The 13,304-nt window shown below is 64.3% G+C and overlaps 4 pseudogenes; all 4 read left to right on the top strand.

Annotated features, from left to right (window-relative positions):
- The first annotated feature begins 645 nt into the window (after window positions 1-645).
- LOC142866854 (uncharacterized) lies at window positions 646-764 on the top strand (annotated as a pseudogene).
- A 3,428-nt stretch (window positions 765-4,192) lies between these two features.
- Window positions 4,193-4,311, top strand: LOC142866853 (uncharacterized; annotated as a pseudogene).
- Window positions 4,312-7,716: 3,405 nt separating this feature from the next.
- Window positions 7,717-7,835, top strand: LOC142866897 (uncharacterized; annotated as a pseudogene).
- A 3,432-nt stretch (window positions 7,836-11,267) lies between these two features.
- On the top strand, window positions 11,268-11,386 carry LOC142866852 (uncharacterized; annotated as a pseudogene).
- The last annotated feature ends 1,918 nt before the right edge of the window (window positions 11,387-13,304 follow it).

Raw genomic sequence — 13,304 nt, 5'->3', positions numbered from 1 at the left:
CACGAAGCGGTGCCGGCAGTTCTCCACGGGCTTGGGCGTTTTCCAGAGGTAGGAGATGGAGGGGACTGATTTCTTCAGCGCCCCCCAAACCACGCCACCCCACCCCACCCATGGGACACATCCCCAGAGAGAGACGCCCCATACACTGGCTGTGCCCCAGCCCTGGCCCGGGGGAATAGGCGGCAGCCCACCCACAGGGCGAGGGGGGGGGCGCAGCTGAAAGGGGTTGTGGGGGAGGGCGGCCCCTGGCTGGGGTCAAAGGGCGAGCGCCCCGCGCGTGCGCGTGCGCAGTCAGCGGCGGCGGCGACGCGCCGGGGGTGGGCAGCGGGTACGTGAAGGAGGCCAGGCGAGGAGACGAGGGGGCCTGGGAGGGCTCCACCTTGGCGAGTCTAGCCGTGGAGGCGCATCTTGTGTGAGTGTGCGTGAGTGTGAGTGTGTGTGTGTGTATAGAGAGACACCCCCCGCCCCGCCCCACCCCGCCCCGCCCCGCCCGTCACCCCCGACCCTCGGAGCACACCGGACCCGGCCCGGCGCGGGGCCTGGGGCGGGAGGAGGCGGCGGCGGCGGCGGCGGCGGCGGCGGCGGCGGCGGCGGGAAAGCGCAGAGAGGCTCGGCTTCTTGAGCGGGGCAGGGGCGCCCTCCGCCGTCTAGGGCCACACCACCCCGAACGCCCCCGAGCTCGTCTGGTCTGGGAAGCTAAGCAGGGTCGGGCCTCCTTAGTACTTGGATGGGAGACCGCCTGGGAATACCGGGTGCCTTAGGCTTCTTCTGGTTTTTTTTTTTTTTTTTTTTTTTGCCTCCTGTTCTGTTCCCTTTCTGGGAGCGCGGCGGCGGCCCGGGGTGGGGGTGACCCCCACCCTCAGCGCCCGCCGCGGTGCCTGGCGCCCCAGCCCGCACCGTGGGGCCTCCTCTTGTCCCAAGCCGCGACACCGCCGCCACGCGGCAGCACGCGTGGCATCTGGACTGTCAGGTCTCAGACCCAAGGTCTGCTCTGTGGGAACCGACACGTTGGAGGAAACCTTGAGAATCTGAGAGGGGAGGGAGTTCCAGAAGAAGGCCAGGATGTCATTTTGAGGGAGTATGTGACCAGAACTCGTCCCGTTGCTTTTGGGGTTCTATGGGCTACACGTAGGAATCTTTGGTGGTGGCACCTGATGTTGGGGGATCCGGAGTCACACCCAGACCTGCTCCACAGGCCTCCTTTTACTTTTCTCTTCGGATTCATCATTTTTAAAAAGTGTCTCTTACCTCTATTATTGCATTTTCTTTTCTCTCTCTTTTCAAGCAGATGATGGGAGTACAAGTATTCAGGTGACATGTGTTGCCCGTGCCCCCCTCCCCCCTGTGTTCTTATTCAGATACCTCTCATGTTGTCCCAGCGTATCGTGGGGGCACCAATGTTAAGGTCGGGTACGTCGCCCTCTCCAAGCCTCCACCCTCGGGTCAGAGCTTCAAGCGCGCCCATCCCCCAGTCGGTGCGCACCCACCCCATCCCTAACGGATGTGTATGCCCATCCCTCCCCCCACCCGCCCGACACCCACCCGACGAAGGTGATTCCTCTCTGTCCACTTAGGTGTCCATCCGTTCGTACCAGTTTGCTGGTGAGCGCGAGCACGTGGTGCTCGTGTGTCCATTCTTGGGATACTCGGCTTACTGGAACGGGTTCCAGCTCTGGCCAGGAGAACACGAGAGGCGCCCTCTCACCGCTGCTCCTCACAGCCGAATGGCACTCCGTGGTGTCCACGCGCCACATTTTATTAATGCACTCCTGGATGGATGGGCACTCGGGTCGCTTCCACATCTTTGGGATTGTGAATTGTGCCCTAACTGTCACCCTACCCCTTACCCAGCCCGTCACCTCTGCCCCTGCCTGACGCACTCCTCCCCGGCCAGGCCCGTCACTGTCCTGGGCCCCCGCCTGACCGGCTCCTCCCCGCCCGGCGTGTCACCGTCCTCTGCCCCGGCCTGACATGCTCCTTCCCGCCCGGCCTCTCACCGTCCTCGGCCCCTGCCTGACCGGCTCCTCCGTCGCCTGGGCCTTCCAAGGGCTTGGTGTGGACGCTGCTTCCAGGAAGCCCTCCAGAAACCCGGCAGCAGGGTGGCCGCAGCAGTCTCCAGCAGCCGTCCCTAAGTCGCGTGCGGGGGGACGTGCCCCCGCTGTGCCGCGGGGGCCCAGCCTGGTGTCTTCCCTGAGGCCCTGCGGCTGCCGGCTGCCGCTCCCCGCAAGGGGAGAGCCGCGGAGGTGGGGACCGCCTCCTGATGGGGACGTACACGCAGCTCTCCACGTCGGATTCCGGGGCTCTCTGTCCTGCCCGAAGGCCCAGCGGGCCTGCGGGTCCTTAGAGTGGCAAAAGCATCCGAAAGCTGAGATTGAGGGTCCGGTGGGTGTCTGCACTTTTGTGCTGGGCACCCCAGGGAGGCCCGGGGGCTGGCTGGACGACGCGGTCTGCTGGGCGGGGGGTTTGGAGGAGCAACTGATGCCCTTTGCACTTTGGGTAGCAAGAGTCTGAGGTGTCTCTGAGCCCTGTGCCATGTCGGGGGGGGGGGTGCAGGGCGGAGGAGGAGGAGGAGAAGGAGGTGGGAAGGGCCGGGGCCCGCAGTCCTGTTCCCGGGGTGGCAGGGCAAGTGGCTTCTTCCACAGGCTGCTTGGCCTGGGCTCCCTGCACCTGGGCCTTTGGAGGACCGGCCCTGTGCTTGCCAACACTTCCTGCAGGGACCCAGAGCTGGGAGGTTGCATCTCTCAGCCCTGGGTCGGGCAGAGCCCCAGCGGGCCATGCCCACAACCTCTCTCAGCACCGGTCCCCCAGAAGGCTCCTTTGGGACCAGGATTCTCTTGCGGTGACTCTTTAAGGTCTGGCCCCTGGATGGAGGGGCACCAGGAGTAGAGGAGCAGGAAGGGGAAGGGGGTGGCCATGCGAGGGGACACTTTGAGGCCAAGTCCCAGCTTCAGCCTGATCCTCCTGGGAACCCCGCTCTGAGACAAGGAGCCGGGCTTCGCATTCCCACAGCAGCCAGTCGTGTGCTGAGGACACCTGGGGCGTTGGGAACTCCCTGGCTTCTCCTGGGTTTAACATCTAGAGCTGCTTGGGAATCGCGCCGCCACACACACCCGAGCGCAGGTGTCTTCCGCACAGACTGCGGGCCTCGCTCTTCTGAATGCCGCTAGCTCGCCACCCACCCACGGGTGAACCTGGTCAGGGTGCTTTCTCTCAGGGGCAGACTCTTTTCCGGGCGGGCTACCGGTGTCTCTGTTTGCTCGTTTCTTTCTTCCATTTCGGGAAAGTCTTCCTTGCTGGGTGTGGAAATCTCCTATGCCTTCCCTCGCCTATTCTGTCAGCTTTCAAATTCTCTTTCAGTTGCCACCCTCACAGATGGATTAGGAAACTCTTTCCGGTGCACTCATTAGTGAAATGACCTCAAGGAAGCTGGAATCCAATATCTAATGGCCGATTTTTAGCGAGTCCACACGCCAGGGTGGTCGGGGTCCAATGCAGCCCCGGCCAGGCCCAGGCCCCTTGGACTGGGCCACAGGAGGACACGGAGGAGGGTCCCGGCCCCCACGAAGCGGTGCCGGCAGTTCTCCACGGGCTTGGGCGTTTTCCAGAGGTAGGAGATGGAGGGGACTGATTTCTTCAGCGCCCCCCAAACCACGCCACCCCACCCCACCCATGGGACACATCCCCAGAGAGAGACGCCCCATACACTGGCTGTGCCCCAGCCCTGGCCCGGGGGAATAGGCGGCAGCCCACCCACAGGGCGAGGGGGGCCGCAGCTGAAAGGGGTTGTGGGGGAGGGCGGCCCCTGGCTGGGGTCAAAGGGCGAGCGTCCCGCTGGTGCGCAGTCAGCTGCGGCCAGGCGCCTGGGGTGGGCAGCGGGTACGTGAAGGAGGCCAGGCAAGGAGACGAGGGGGGCTGGGAGGGCTCCACCTTGGCGAGTCCAGCCGTGGAGGCGCATATTGTGTGAGTGTGCGTGAGTGTGAGTGTGTGTGTGTATAGAGAGACAGCCCCGCGCCCCGCCCCACCCCGCCCCGCCCCGCCCGTCACCCCCGACCCTCGGAGCACACCGGACCCGGCCCGGCGCGGGGCCTGGGGCGGGAGGAGGCGGCGGCGGCGGCGGAGGCTGCGGCGGGGGCGGCGGCGGGAAAGCGCAGAGAGGCTCGGCTTCTTGAGCGGGGCAGGGGCGCCCTCCGCCGTCTAGGGCCACACCACCCCGAACGCCCCCGAGCTCGTCTGGTCTGGGAAGCTAAGCAGGGTCGGGCCTCCTTAGTACTTGGATGGGAGACCGCCTGGGAATACCGGGTGCCTTAGGCTTCTTCTGGTTTTTTTTTTTTTTTTTTTTTTTTTTTGCCTCTTGTTCTGTTCCCTTTCTGGGAGCGCGGCGGCGGCCCGGGGTGGCGGTGACCCCCACCCTCAGCGCCCGCCGCGGTGCCTGGCGCCCCAGCCCGCACCGTGGGGCCTCCTCTTGTCCCAAGCCGCGACACCGCCGCCACGCGGCAGCACGCGTGGCATCTGGACTGTCAGGTCTCAGACCCAAGGTCTGCTCTGTGGGAACCGACACGCTGGAGGAAACCTTGAGAGTCTGAGAGGGGAGGGAGTTCCAGAAGAAGGCCAGGATGTCATTTTGAGGGAGTATGTGACCAGAACTCGTCCCGTTGCTTTTGGGGTTCTATGGGCTACACGTAGGAATCTTTGGTGGTGGCACCTGATGTTGGGGGATCCGGAGTCACACCCAGACCTGCTCCACAGGCCTCCTTTTACTTTTCTCTTCGGATTCATCATTTTTAAAAAGTGTCTCTTACCTCTATTATTGCATTTTCTTTTCTCTCTCTTTTCAAGCAGATGATGGGAGTACAAGTATTCAGGTGACATGTGTTGCCCGTGCCCCCCTCCCCCCTGTGTTCTTATTCAGATACCTCTCATGTTGTCCCAGCGTATCGTGGGGGCACCAATGTTAAGGTCGGGTACGTCGCCCTCTCCAAGCCTCCACCCTCGGGTCAGAGCTTCAAGCGCGCCCATCCCCCAGTCGGTGCGCACCCACCCCATCCCTAACGGATGTGTATGCCCATCCCTCCCCCCACCCGCCCGACACCCACCCGACGAAGGTGATTCCTCTCTGTCCACTTAGGTGTCCATCCGTTCGTACCAGTTTGCTGGTGAGCGCGAGCACGTGGTGCTCGTGTGTCCATTCTTGGGATACTCGGCTTACTGGAACGGGTTCCAGCTCTGGCCAGGAGAACACGAGAGGTGCCCTCTCACCGCTGCTCCTCACAGCCGAATGGCACTCCGTGGTGTCCACGCGCCACATTTTATTAATGCACTCCTGGATGGATGGGCACTCGGGTCGCTTCCACATCTTTGGGATTGTGAATTGTGCCCTAACTGTCACCCTACCCCTTACCCAGCCCGTCACCTCTGCCCCTGCCTGACGCACTCCTCCCCGGCCAGGCCCGTCACTGTCCTGGGCCCCCGCCTGACCGGCTCCTCCCCGCCCGGCGTGTCACCGTCCTCTGCCCCGGCCTGACATGCTCCTTCCCGCCCGGCCTCTCACCGTCCTCGGCCCCTGCCTGACCGGCTCCTCCGTCGCCTGGGCCTTCCAAGGGCTTGGTGTGGACGCTGCTTCCAGGAAGCCCTCCAGAAACCCGGCAGCAGGGTGGCCGCAGCAGTCTCCAGCAGCCGTCCCTAAGTCGCGTGCGGGGGGACGTGCCCCCGCTGTGCCGCGGGGGCCCAGCCTGGTGTCTTCCCTGAGGCCCTGCGGCTGCCGGCTGCCGCTCCCCGCAAGGGGAGAGCCGCGGAGGTGGGGACCGCCTCCTGATGGGGACGTACACGCAGCTCTCCACGTCGGATTCCGGGGCTCTCTGTCCTGCCCGAAGGCCCAGCGGGCCTGCGGGTCCTTAGAGTGGCAAAAGCATCCGAAAGCTGAGATTGAGGGTCCGGTGGGTGTCTGCACTTTTGTGCTGGGCACCCCAGGGAGGCCCGGGGGCTGGCTGGACGACGCGGTCTGCTGGGCGGGGGTTTGGAGGAGCAACTGATGCCCTTTGCACTTTGGGTAGCAAGAGTCTGAGGTGTCTCTGAGCCCTGTGCCCTGTGGGGGCGGGGCGGGGGGGAGGAGGAGGAGGAGGAGGAGGAGGTGGGAAGGGCCGGGGCCTGCAGTCCTGTTCCCGGGGTGGCACGGCAAGTGGCTTCTTCCACAGGCTGCTTGGCCTGGGCTCCCTGCACCTGGGCCTTTGGAGGACCGGCCCTGTGCTTGCCAACACTTCCTGCAGGGACCCAGAGCTGGGAGGTGGCATCTCTCAGCCCTGGGTCGGGCAGAGCCCCAGCGGGCCATGCCCACAACCTCTCTCAGCACCGGTCCCCCAGAAGGCTCCTTTGGGACCAGGATTCTCTTGCGGTGACTCTTTAAGGTCTGGCCCCTGGATGGAGGGGCACCAGGAGTGGAGGAGCAGGAAGGGGAAGGGGGTGGCCATGCGAAGGGACACTTTGAGGCCAAGTCCCAGCTTCAGCCTGATCCTCCTGGGAACCCCGCTCTGAGACAAGGAGCCGGGCTTCGCATTCCCACAGCAGCCAGTCGTGTGCTGAGGACACCTGGGGCGTTGGGAACTCCCTGGCTTCTCCTTGGTTTAACATCTAGAGCTGCTTGGGAATCGCGCCGCCACACACACCCGAGCGCAGGTGTCTTCCGCACAGACTGCGGGCCTCGCTCTTCTGAATGCCGCTAGCTCGCCACACACCCACGGGTGAACCTGGTCAGGGTGCTTTCTCTCAGGGGCAGACTCTTTTCCGGGCGGGCTACCGGTGTCTCTGTTTGCTCGTTTCTTTCTTCCATTTCGGGAAAGTCTTCCTTGCTGGGTGTGGAAATCTCCTATGCCTTCCCTCGCCTATTCTGTCAGCTTTCAAATTCTCTTTCAGTTGCCACCCTCACAGATGGATTAGGAAACTCTTTCCGGTGCACTCATTAGTGAAATGACCTCAAGGAAGCTGGAATCCAATATCTAATGGCCGATTTTTAGCGAGTCCACACGCCAGGGTGGTCGGGGTCCAATGCAGCCCCGGGCAGGCCCAGGCCCCTTGGACTGGGCCACAGGAGGACACGGAGGAGGGTCCCGGCCCCCACGAAGCGGTGCCGGCAGTTCTCCACGGGCTTGGGCGTTTTCCAGAGGTAGGAGATGGAGGGGACTGATTTCTTCAGCGCCCCCCAAACCACGCCACCCCACCCCACCCATGGGACACATCCCCAGAGAGAGACGCCCCATACACTGGCTGTGCCCCAGCCCTGGCCCGGGGGAATAGGCGGCAGCCCACCCAAAGGGCGAGGGGGGCCGCAGATGAAAGGGGTTGTGGGGGAGGGCGGCCCCTGGCTGGGGTCAAAGGGCGAGCGTCCAGCGCGTGCGCAGTCAGCGGCGGCGAGGCGCGGGGGTGGGCAGCGGGTATGTGAAGGAGGCCAGGCAAGGAGACGAGGGGGGCTGGGAGGGCTCCACCTTGGCGAGTCCAGCCGTGGAGGCGCATATTGTGTGAGTGTGCGTGAGTGTGAGTGTGTGTGTGTATAGAGAGACAGCCCCGCGCCCCGCCCCACCCCGCCCCGCCCCGCCCGTCACCCCCGACCCTCGGAGCACACCGGACCCGGCCCGGCGCGGGGCCTGGGGCGGGAGGAGGCGGCGGCGGCGGCGGGAAAGCGCAGAGAGGCTCGGCTTCTTGAGCGGGGCAGGGGCGCCCTCCGCCGTCTAGGGCCACACCACCCCGAACGCCCCCGAGCTCGTCTGGTCTGGGAAGCTAAGCAGGGTCGGGCCTCCTTAGTACTTGGATGGGAGACCGCTTGGGAATACCGGGTGCCTTAGGCTTCTTCTGGTTTTTTTTTTTTTTTTTTTGCCTCCTGTTCCCTTTCTGGGAGCGCGGCGGCGGCCCGGGGTGGGGGTGACCCCCACCCTCAGCGCCCGCCGCGGTGCCTGGCGCCCCAGCCCGCACCGTGGGGCCTCCTCTTGTCCCAAGCCGCGACACCGCCGCCACGCGGCAGCACGCGTGGCATCTGGACTGTCAGGTCTCAGACCCAAGGTCTGCTCTGTGGGAACCGACACGCTGGAGGAAACCTTGAGAGTCTGAGAGGGGAGGGAGTTCCAGAAGAAGGCCAGGATGTCATTTTGAGGGAGTATGTGACCAGAACTCGTCCCGTTGCTTTTGGGGTTCTATGGGCTACACGTAGGAATCTTTGGTGGTGGCACCTGATGTTGGGGGATCCGGAGTCACACCCAGACCTGCTCCACAGGCCTCCTTTTACTTTTCTCTTCGGATTCATCATTTTTAAAAAGTGTCTCTTACCTCTATTATTGCATTTTCTTTTCTCTCTCTTTTCAAGCAGATGATGGGAGTACAAGTATTCAGGTGACATGTGTTGCCCGTGCCCCCCTCCCCCCTGTGTTCTTATTCAGATACCTCTCATGTTGTCCCAGCGTATCGTGGGGGCACCAATGTTAAGGTCGGGTACGTCGCCCTCTCCAAGCCTCCACCCTCGGGTCAGAGCTTCAAGCGCGCCCATCCCCCAGTCGGTGCGCACCCACCCCATCCCTAACGGATGTGTATGCCCATCCCTCCCCCCACCCGCCCGACACCCACCCGACGAAGGTGATTCCTCTCTGTCCACTTAGGTGTCCATCCGTTCGTACCAGTTTGCTGGTGAGCGCGAGCACGTGGTGCTCGTGTGTCCATTCTTGGGATACTCGGCTTACTGGAACGGGTTCCAGCTCTGGCCAGGAGAACACGAGAGGCGCCCTCTCACCGCTGCTCCTCACAGCCGAATGGCACTCCGTGGTGTCCACGCGCCACATTTTATTAATGCACTCCTGGATGGATGGGCACTCGGGTCGCTTCCACATCTTTGGGATTGTGAATTGTGCCCTAACTGTCACCCTACCCCTTACCCAGCCCGTCACCTCTGCCCCTGCCTGACGCACTCCTCCCCGGCCAGGCCCGTCACTGTCCTGGGCCCCCGCCTGACCGGCTCCTCCCCGCCCGGCGTGTCACCGTCCTCTGCCCCGGCCTGACATGCTCCTTCCCGCCCGGCCTCTCACCGTCCTCGGCCCCTGCCTGACCGGCTCCTCCGTCGCCTGGGCCTTCCAAGGGCTTGGTGTGGACGCTGCTTCCAGGAAGCCCTCCAGAAACCCGGCAGCAGGGTGGCCGCAGCAGTCTCCAGCAGCCGTCCCTAAGTCGCGTGCGGGGGGACGTGCCCCCGCTGTGCCGCGGGGGCCCAGCCTGGTGTCTTCCCTGAGGCCCTGCGGCTGCCGGCTGCCGCTCCCCGCAAGGGGAGAGCCGCGGAGGTGGGGACCGCCTCCTGATGGGGACGTACACGCAGCTCTCCACGTCGGATTCCGGGGCTCTCTGTCCTGCCCGAAGGCCCAGCGGGCCTGCGGGTCCTTAGAGTGGCAAAAGCATCCGAAAGCTGAGATTGAGGGTCCGGTGGGTGTCTGCACTTTTGTGCTGGGCACCCCAGGGAGGCCCGGGGGCTGGCTGGACGACGCGGTCTGCTGGGCGGGGGGTTTGGAGGAGCAACTGATGCCCTTTGCACTTTGGGTAGCAAGAGTCTGAGGTGTCTCTGAGCCCTGTGCCATGTCGGGGGGGGGGGGTGCAGGGCGGAGGAGGAGGAGGAGGAGGAGGTGGGAAGGGCCGGGGCCCGCAGTCCTGTTCCCGGGGTGGCAGGGCAAGTGGCTTCTTCCACAGGCTGCTTGGCCTGGGCTCCCTGCACCTGGGCCTTTGGAGGACCGGCCCTGTGCTTGCCAACACTTCCTGCAGGGACCCAGAGCTGGGAGGTTGCATCTCTCAGCCCTGGGTCGGGCAGAGCCCCAGCGGGCCATGCCCACAACCTCTCTCAGCACCGGTCCCCCAGAAGGCTCCTTTGGGACCAGGATTCTCTTGCGGTGACTCTTTAAGGTCTGGCCCCTGGATGGAGGGGCACCAGGAGTAGAGGAGCAGGAAGGGGAAGGGGGTGGCCATGCGAGGGGACACTTTGAGGCCAAGTCCCAGCTTCAGCCTGATCCTCCTGGGAACCCCGCTCTGAGACAAGGAGCCGGGCTTCGCATTCCCACAGCAGCCAGTCGTGTGCTGAGGACACCTGGGGCGTTGGGAACTCCCTGGCTTCTCCTGGGTTTAACATCTAGAGCTGCTTGTGAATCACGCCGCCACACACACCCGAGCGCAGGTGTCTTCCGCACAGACTGCGGGCCTCGCTCTTCTGAATGCCGCTAGCTCGCCACCCACCCACGGGTGAACCTGGTCAGGGTGCTTTCTCTCAGGGGCAGACTCTTTTCCGGGCGGGCTACCGGTGTCTCTGTTTGCTCGTTTCTTTCTTCCATTTCGGGAAAGTCTTCCTTGCTGGGTGTGGAAATCTCCTATGCCTTCCCTCGCCTATTCTGTCAGCTTTCAAATTCTCTTTCAGTTGCCACCCTCACAGATGGATTAGGAAACTCTTTCCGGTGCACTCATTAGTGAAATGACCTCAAGGAAGCTGGAATCCAATATCTAATGGCCGATTTTTAGCGAGTCCACACGCCAGGGTGGTCGGGGTCCAATGCAGCCCCGGCCAGGCCCAGGCCCCTTGGACTGGGCCACAGGAGGACACGGAGGAGGGTCCCGGCCCCCACGAAGCGGTGCCGGCAGTTCTCCACGGGCTTGGGCGTTTTCCAGAAGTAGGAGATGGAGGGGACTGATTTCTTCAGCGCCCCCCAAACCACGCCACCCCACCCCACCCATGGGACACATCCCCAGAGAGAGACGCCCCATACACTGGCTGTGCCCCAGCCCTGGCCCGGGGGAATAGGCGGCAGCCCACCCACAGGGCGAGGGGGGGGCGCAGCTGAAAGGGGTTGTGGGGGAGGGCGGCCCCTGGCTGGGGTCAAAGGGCGAGCGCCCCGCGCGTGCGCGTGCGCAGTCAGCGGCGGCGGCGACGCGCCGGGGGTGGGCAGCGGGTACGTGAAGGAGGCCAGGCGAGGAGACGAGGGGGCCTGGGAGGGCTCCACCTTGGCGAGTCTAGCCGTGGAGGCGCATCTTGTGTGAGTGTGCGTGAGTGTGAGTGTGTGTGTGTGTATAGAGAGACACCCCCCCGCCCCGCCCCACCCCGCCCCGCCCCGCCCGTCACCCCCGACCCTCGGAGCACACCGGACCCGGCCCGGCGCGGGGCCTGGGGCGGGAGGAGGCGGCGGCGGCGGCGGCGGCGGCGGCGGCGGCGGCGGCGGGAAAGCGCAGAGAGGCTCGGCTTCTTGAGCGGGGCAGGGGCGCCCTCCGCCGTCTAGGGCCACACCACCCCGAACGCCCCCGAGCTCGTCTGGTCTGGGAAGCTAAGCAGGGTCGGGCCTCCTTAGTACTTGGATGGGAGACCGCCTGGGAATACCGGGTGCCTTAGGCTTCTTCTGGTTTTTTTTTTTTTTTTTTTTTTTGCCTCCTGTTCTGTTCCCTTTCTGGGAGCGCGGCGGCGGCCCGGGGTGGGGGTGACCCCCACCCTCAGCGCCCGCCGCGGTGCCTGGCGCCCCAGCCCGCACCGTGGGGCCTCCTCTTGTCCCAAGCCGCGACACCGCCGCCACGCGGCAGCACGCGTGGCATCTGGACTGTCAGGTCTCAGACCCAAGGTCTGCTCTGTGGGAACCGACACGTTGGAGGAAACCTTGAGAATCTGAGAGGGGAGGGAGTTCCAGAAGAAGGCCAGGATGTCATTTTGAGGGAGTATGTGACCAGAACTCGTCCCGTTGCTTTTGGGGTTCTATGGGCTACACGTAGGAATCTTTGGTGGTGGCACCTGATGTTGGGGGATCCGGAGTCACACCCAGACCTGCTCCACAGGCCTCCTTTTACTTTTCTCTTCGGATTCATCATTTTTAAAAAGTGTCTCTTACCTCTATTATTGCATTTTCTTTTCTCTCTCTTTTCAAGCAGATGATGGGAGTACAAGTATTCAGGTGACATGTGTTGCCCGTGCCCCCCTCCCCCCTGTGTTCTTATTCAGATACCTCTCATGTTGTCCCAGCGTATCGTGGGGGCACCAATGTTAAGGTCGGGTACGTCGCCCTCTCCAAGCCTCCACCCTCGGGTCAGAGCTTCAAGCGCGCCCATCCCCCAGTCGGTGCGCACCCACCCCATCCCTAACGGATGTGTATGCCCATCCCTCCCCCCACCCGCCCGACACCCACCCGACGAAGGTGATTCCTCTCTGTCCACTTAGGTGTCCATCCGTTCGTACCAGTTTGCTGGTGAGCGCGAGCACGTGGTGCTCGTGTGTCCATTCTTGGGATACTCGGCTTACTGGAACGGGTTCCAGCTCTGGCCAGGAGAACACGAGAGGCGCCCTCTCACCGCTGCTCCTCACAGCCGAATGGCACTCCGTGGTGTCCACGCGCCACATTTTATTAATGCACTCCTGGATGGATGGGCACTCGGGTCGCTTCCACATCTTTGGGATTGTGAATTGTGCCCTAACTGTCACCCTACCCCTTACCCAGCCCGTCACCTCTGCCCCTGCCTGACGCACTCCTCCCCGGCCAGGCCCGTCACTGTCCTGGGCCCCCGCCTGACCGGCTCCTCCCCGCCCGGCGTGTCACCGTCCTCTGCCCCGGCCTGACATGCTCCTTCCCGCCCGGCCTCTCACCGTCCTCGGCCCCTGCCTGACCGGCTCCTCCGTCGCCTGGGCCTTCCAAGGGCTTGGTGTGGACGCTGCTTCCAGGAAGCCCTCCAGAAACCCGGCAGCAGGGTGGCCGCAGCAGTCTCCAGCAGCCGTCCCTAAGTCGCGTGCGGGGGGACGTGCCCCCGCTGTGCCGCGGGGGCCCAGCCTGGTGTCTTCCCTGAGGCCCTGCGGCTGCCGGCTGCCGCTCCCCGCAAGGGGAGAGCCGCGGAGGTGGGGACCGCCTCCTGATGGGGACGTACACGCAGCTCTCCACGTCGGATTCCGGGGCTCTCTGTCCTGCCCGAAGGCCCAGCGGGCCTGCGGGTCCTTAGAGTGGCAAAAGCATCCGAAAGCTGAGATTGAGGGTCCGGTGGGTGTCTGCACTTTTGTGCTGGGCACCCCAGGGAGGCCCGGGGGCTGGCTGGACGACGCGGTCTGCTGGGCGGGGGGTTTGGAGGAGCAACTGATGCCCTTTGCACTTTGGGTAGCAAGAGTCTGAGGTGTCTCTGAGCCCTGTGCCCTGTGGGGGCGGGGCGGGGGGGAGGAGGAGGAGGAGGAGGAGGAGGAGGTGGGAAGGGCCGGGGCCTGCAGTCCTGTTCCCGGGGTGGCACGGCAAGTGGCTTCTTCCACAGGCTGCTTGGCCTGGGCTCCCTGCACCTGGGCCTTTGGA

Source organism: Microcebus murinus, unplaced genomic scaffold, assembly GCF_040939455.1.
Source record: "Microcebus murinus isolate Inina unplaced genomic scaffold, M.murinus_Inina_mat1.0 scaf007_hap2_Mmur4.0, whole genome shotgun sequence".
Taxonomy (NCBI): Eukaryota; Metazoa; Chordata; class Mammalia; order Primates; family Cheirogaleidae; genus Microcebus; species Microcebus murinus.
This window is presented reverse-complemented; position numbering and strand designations above follow the sequence as displayed.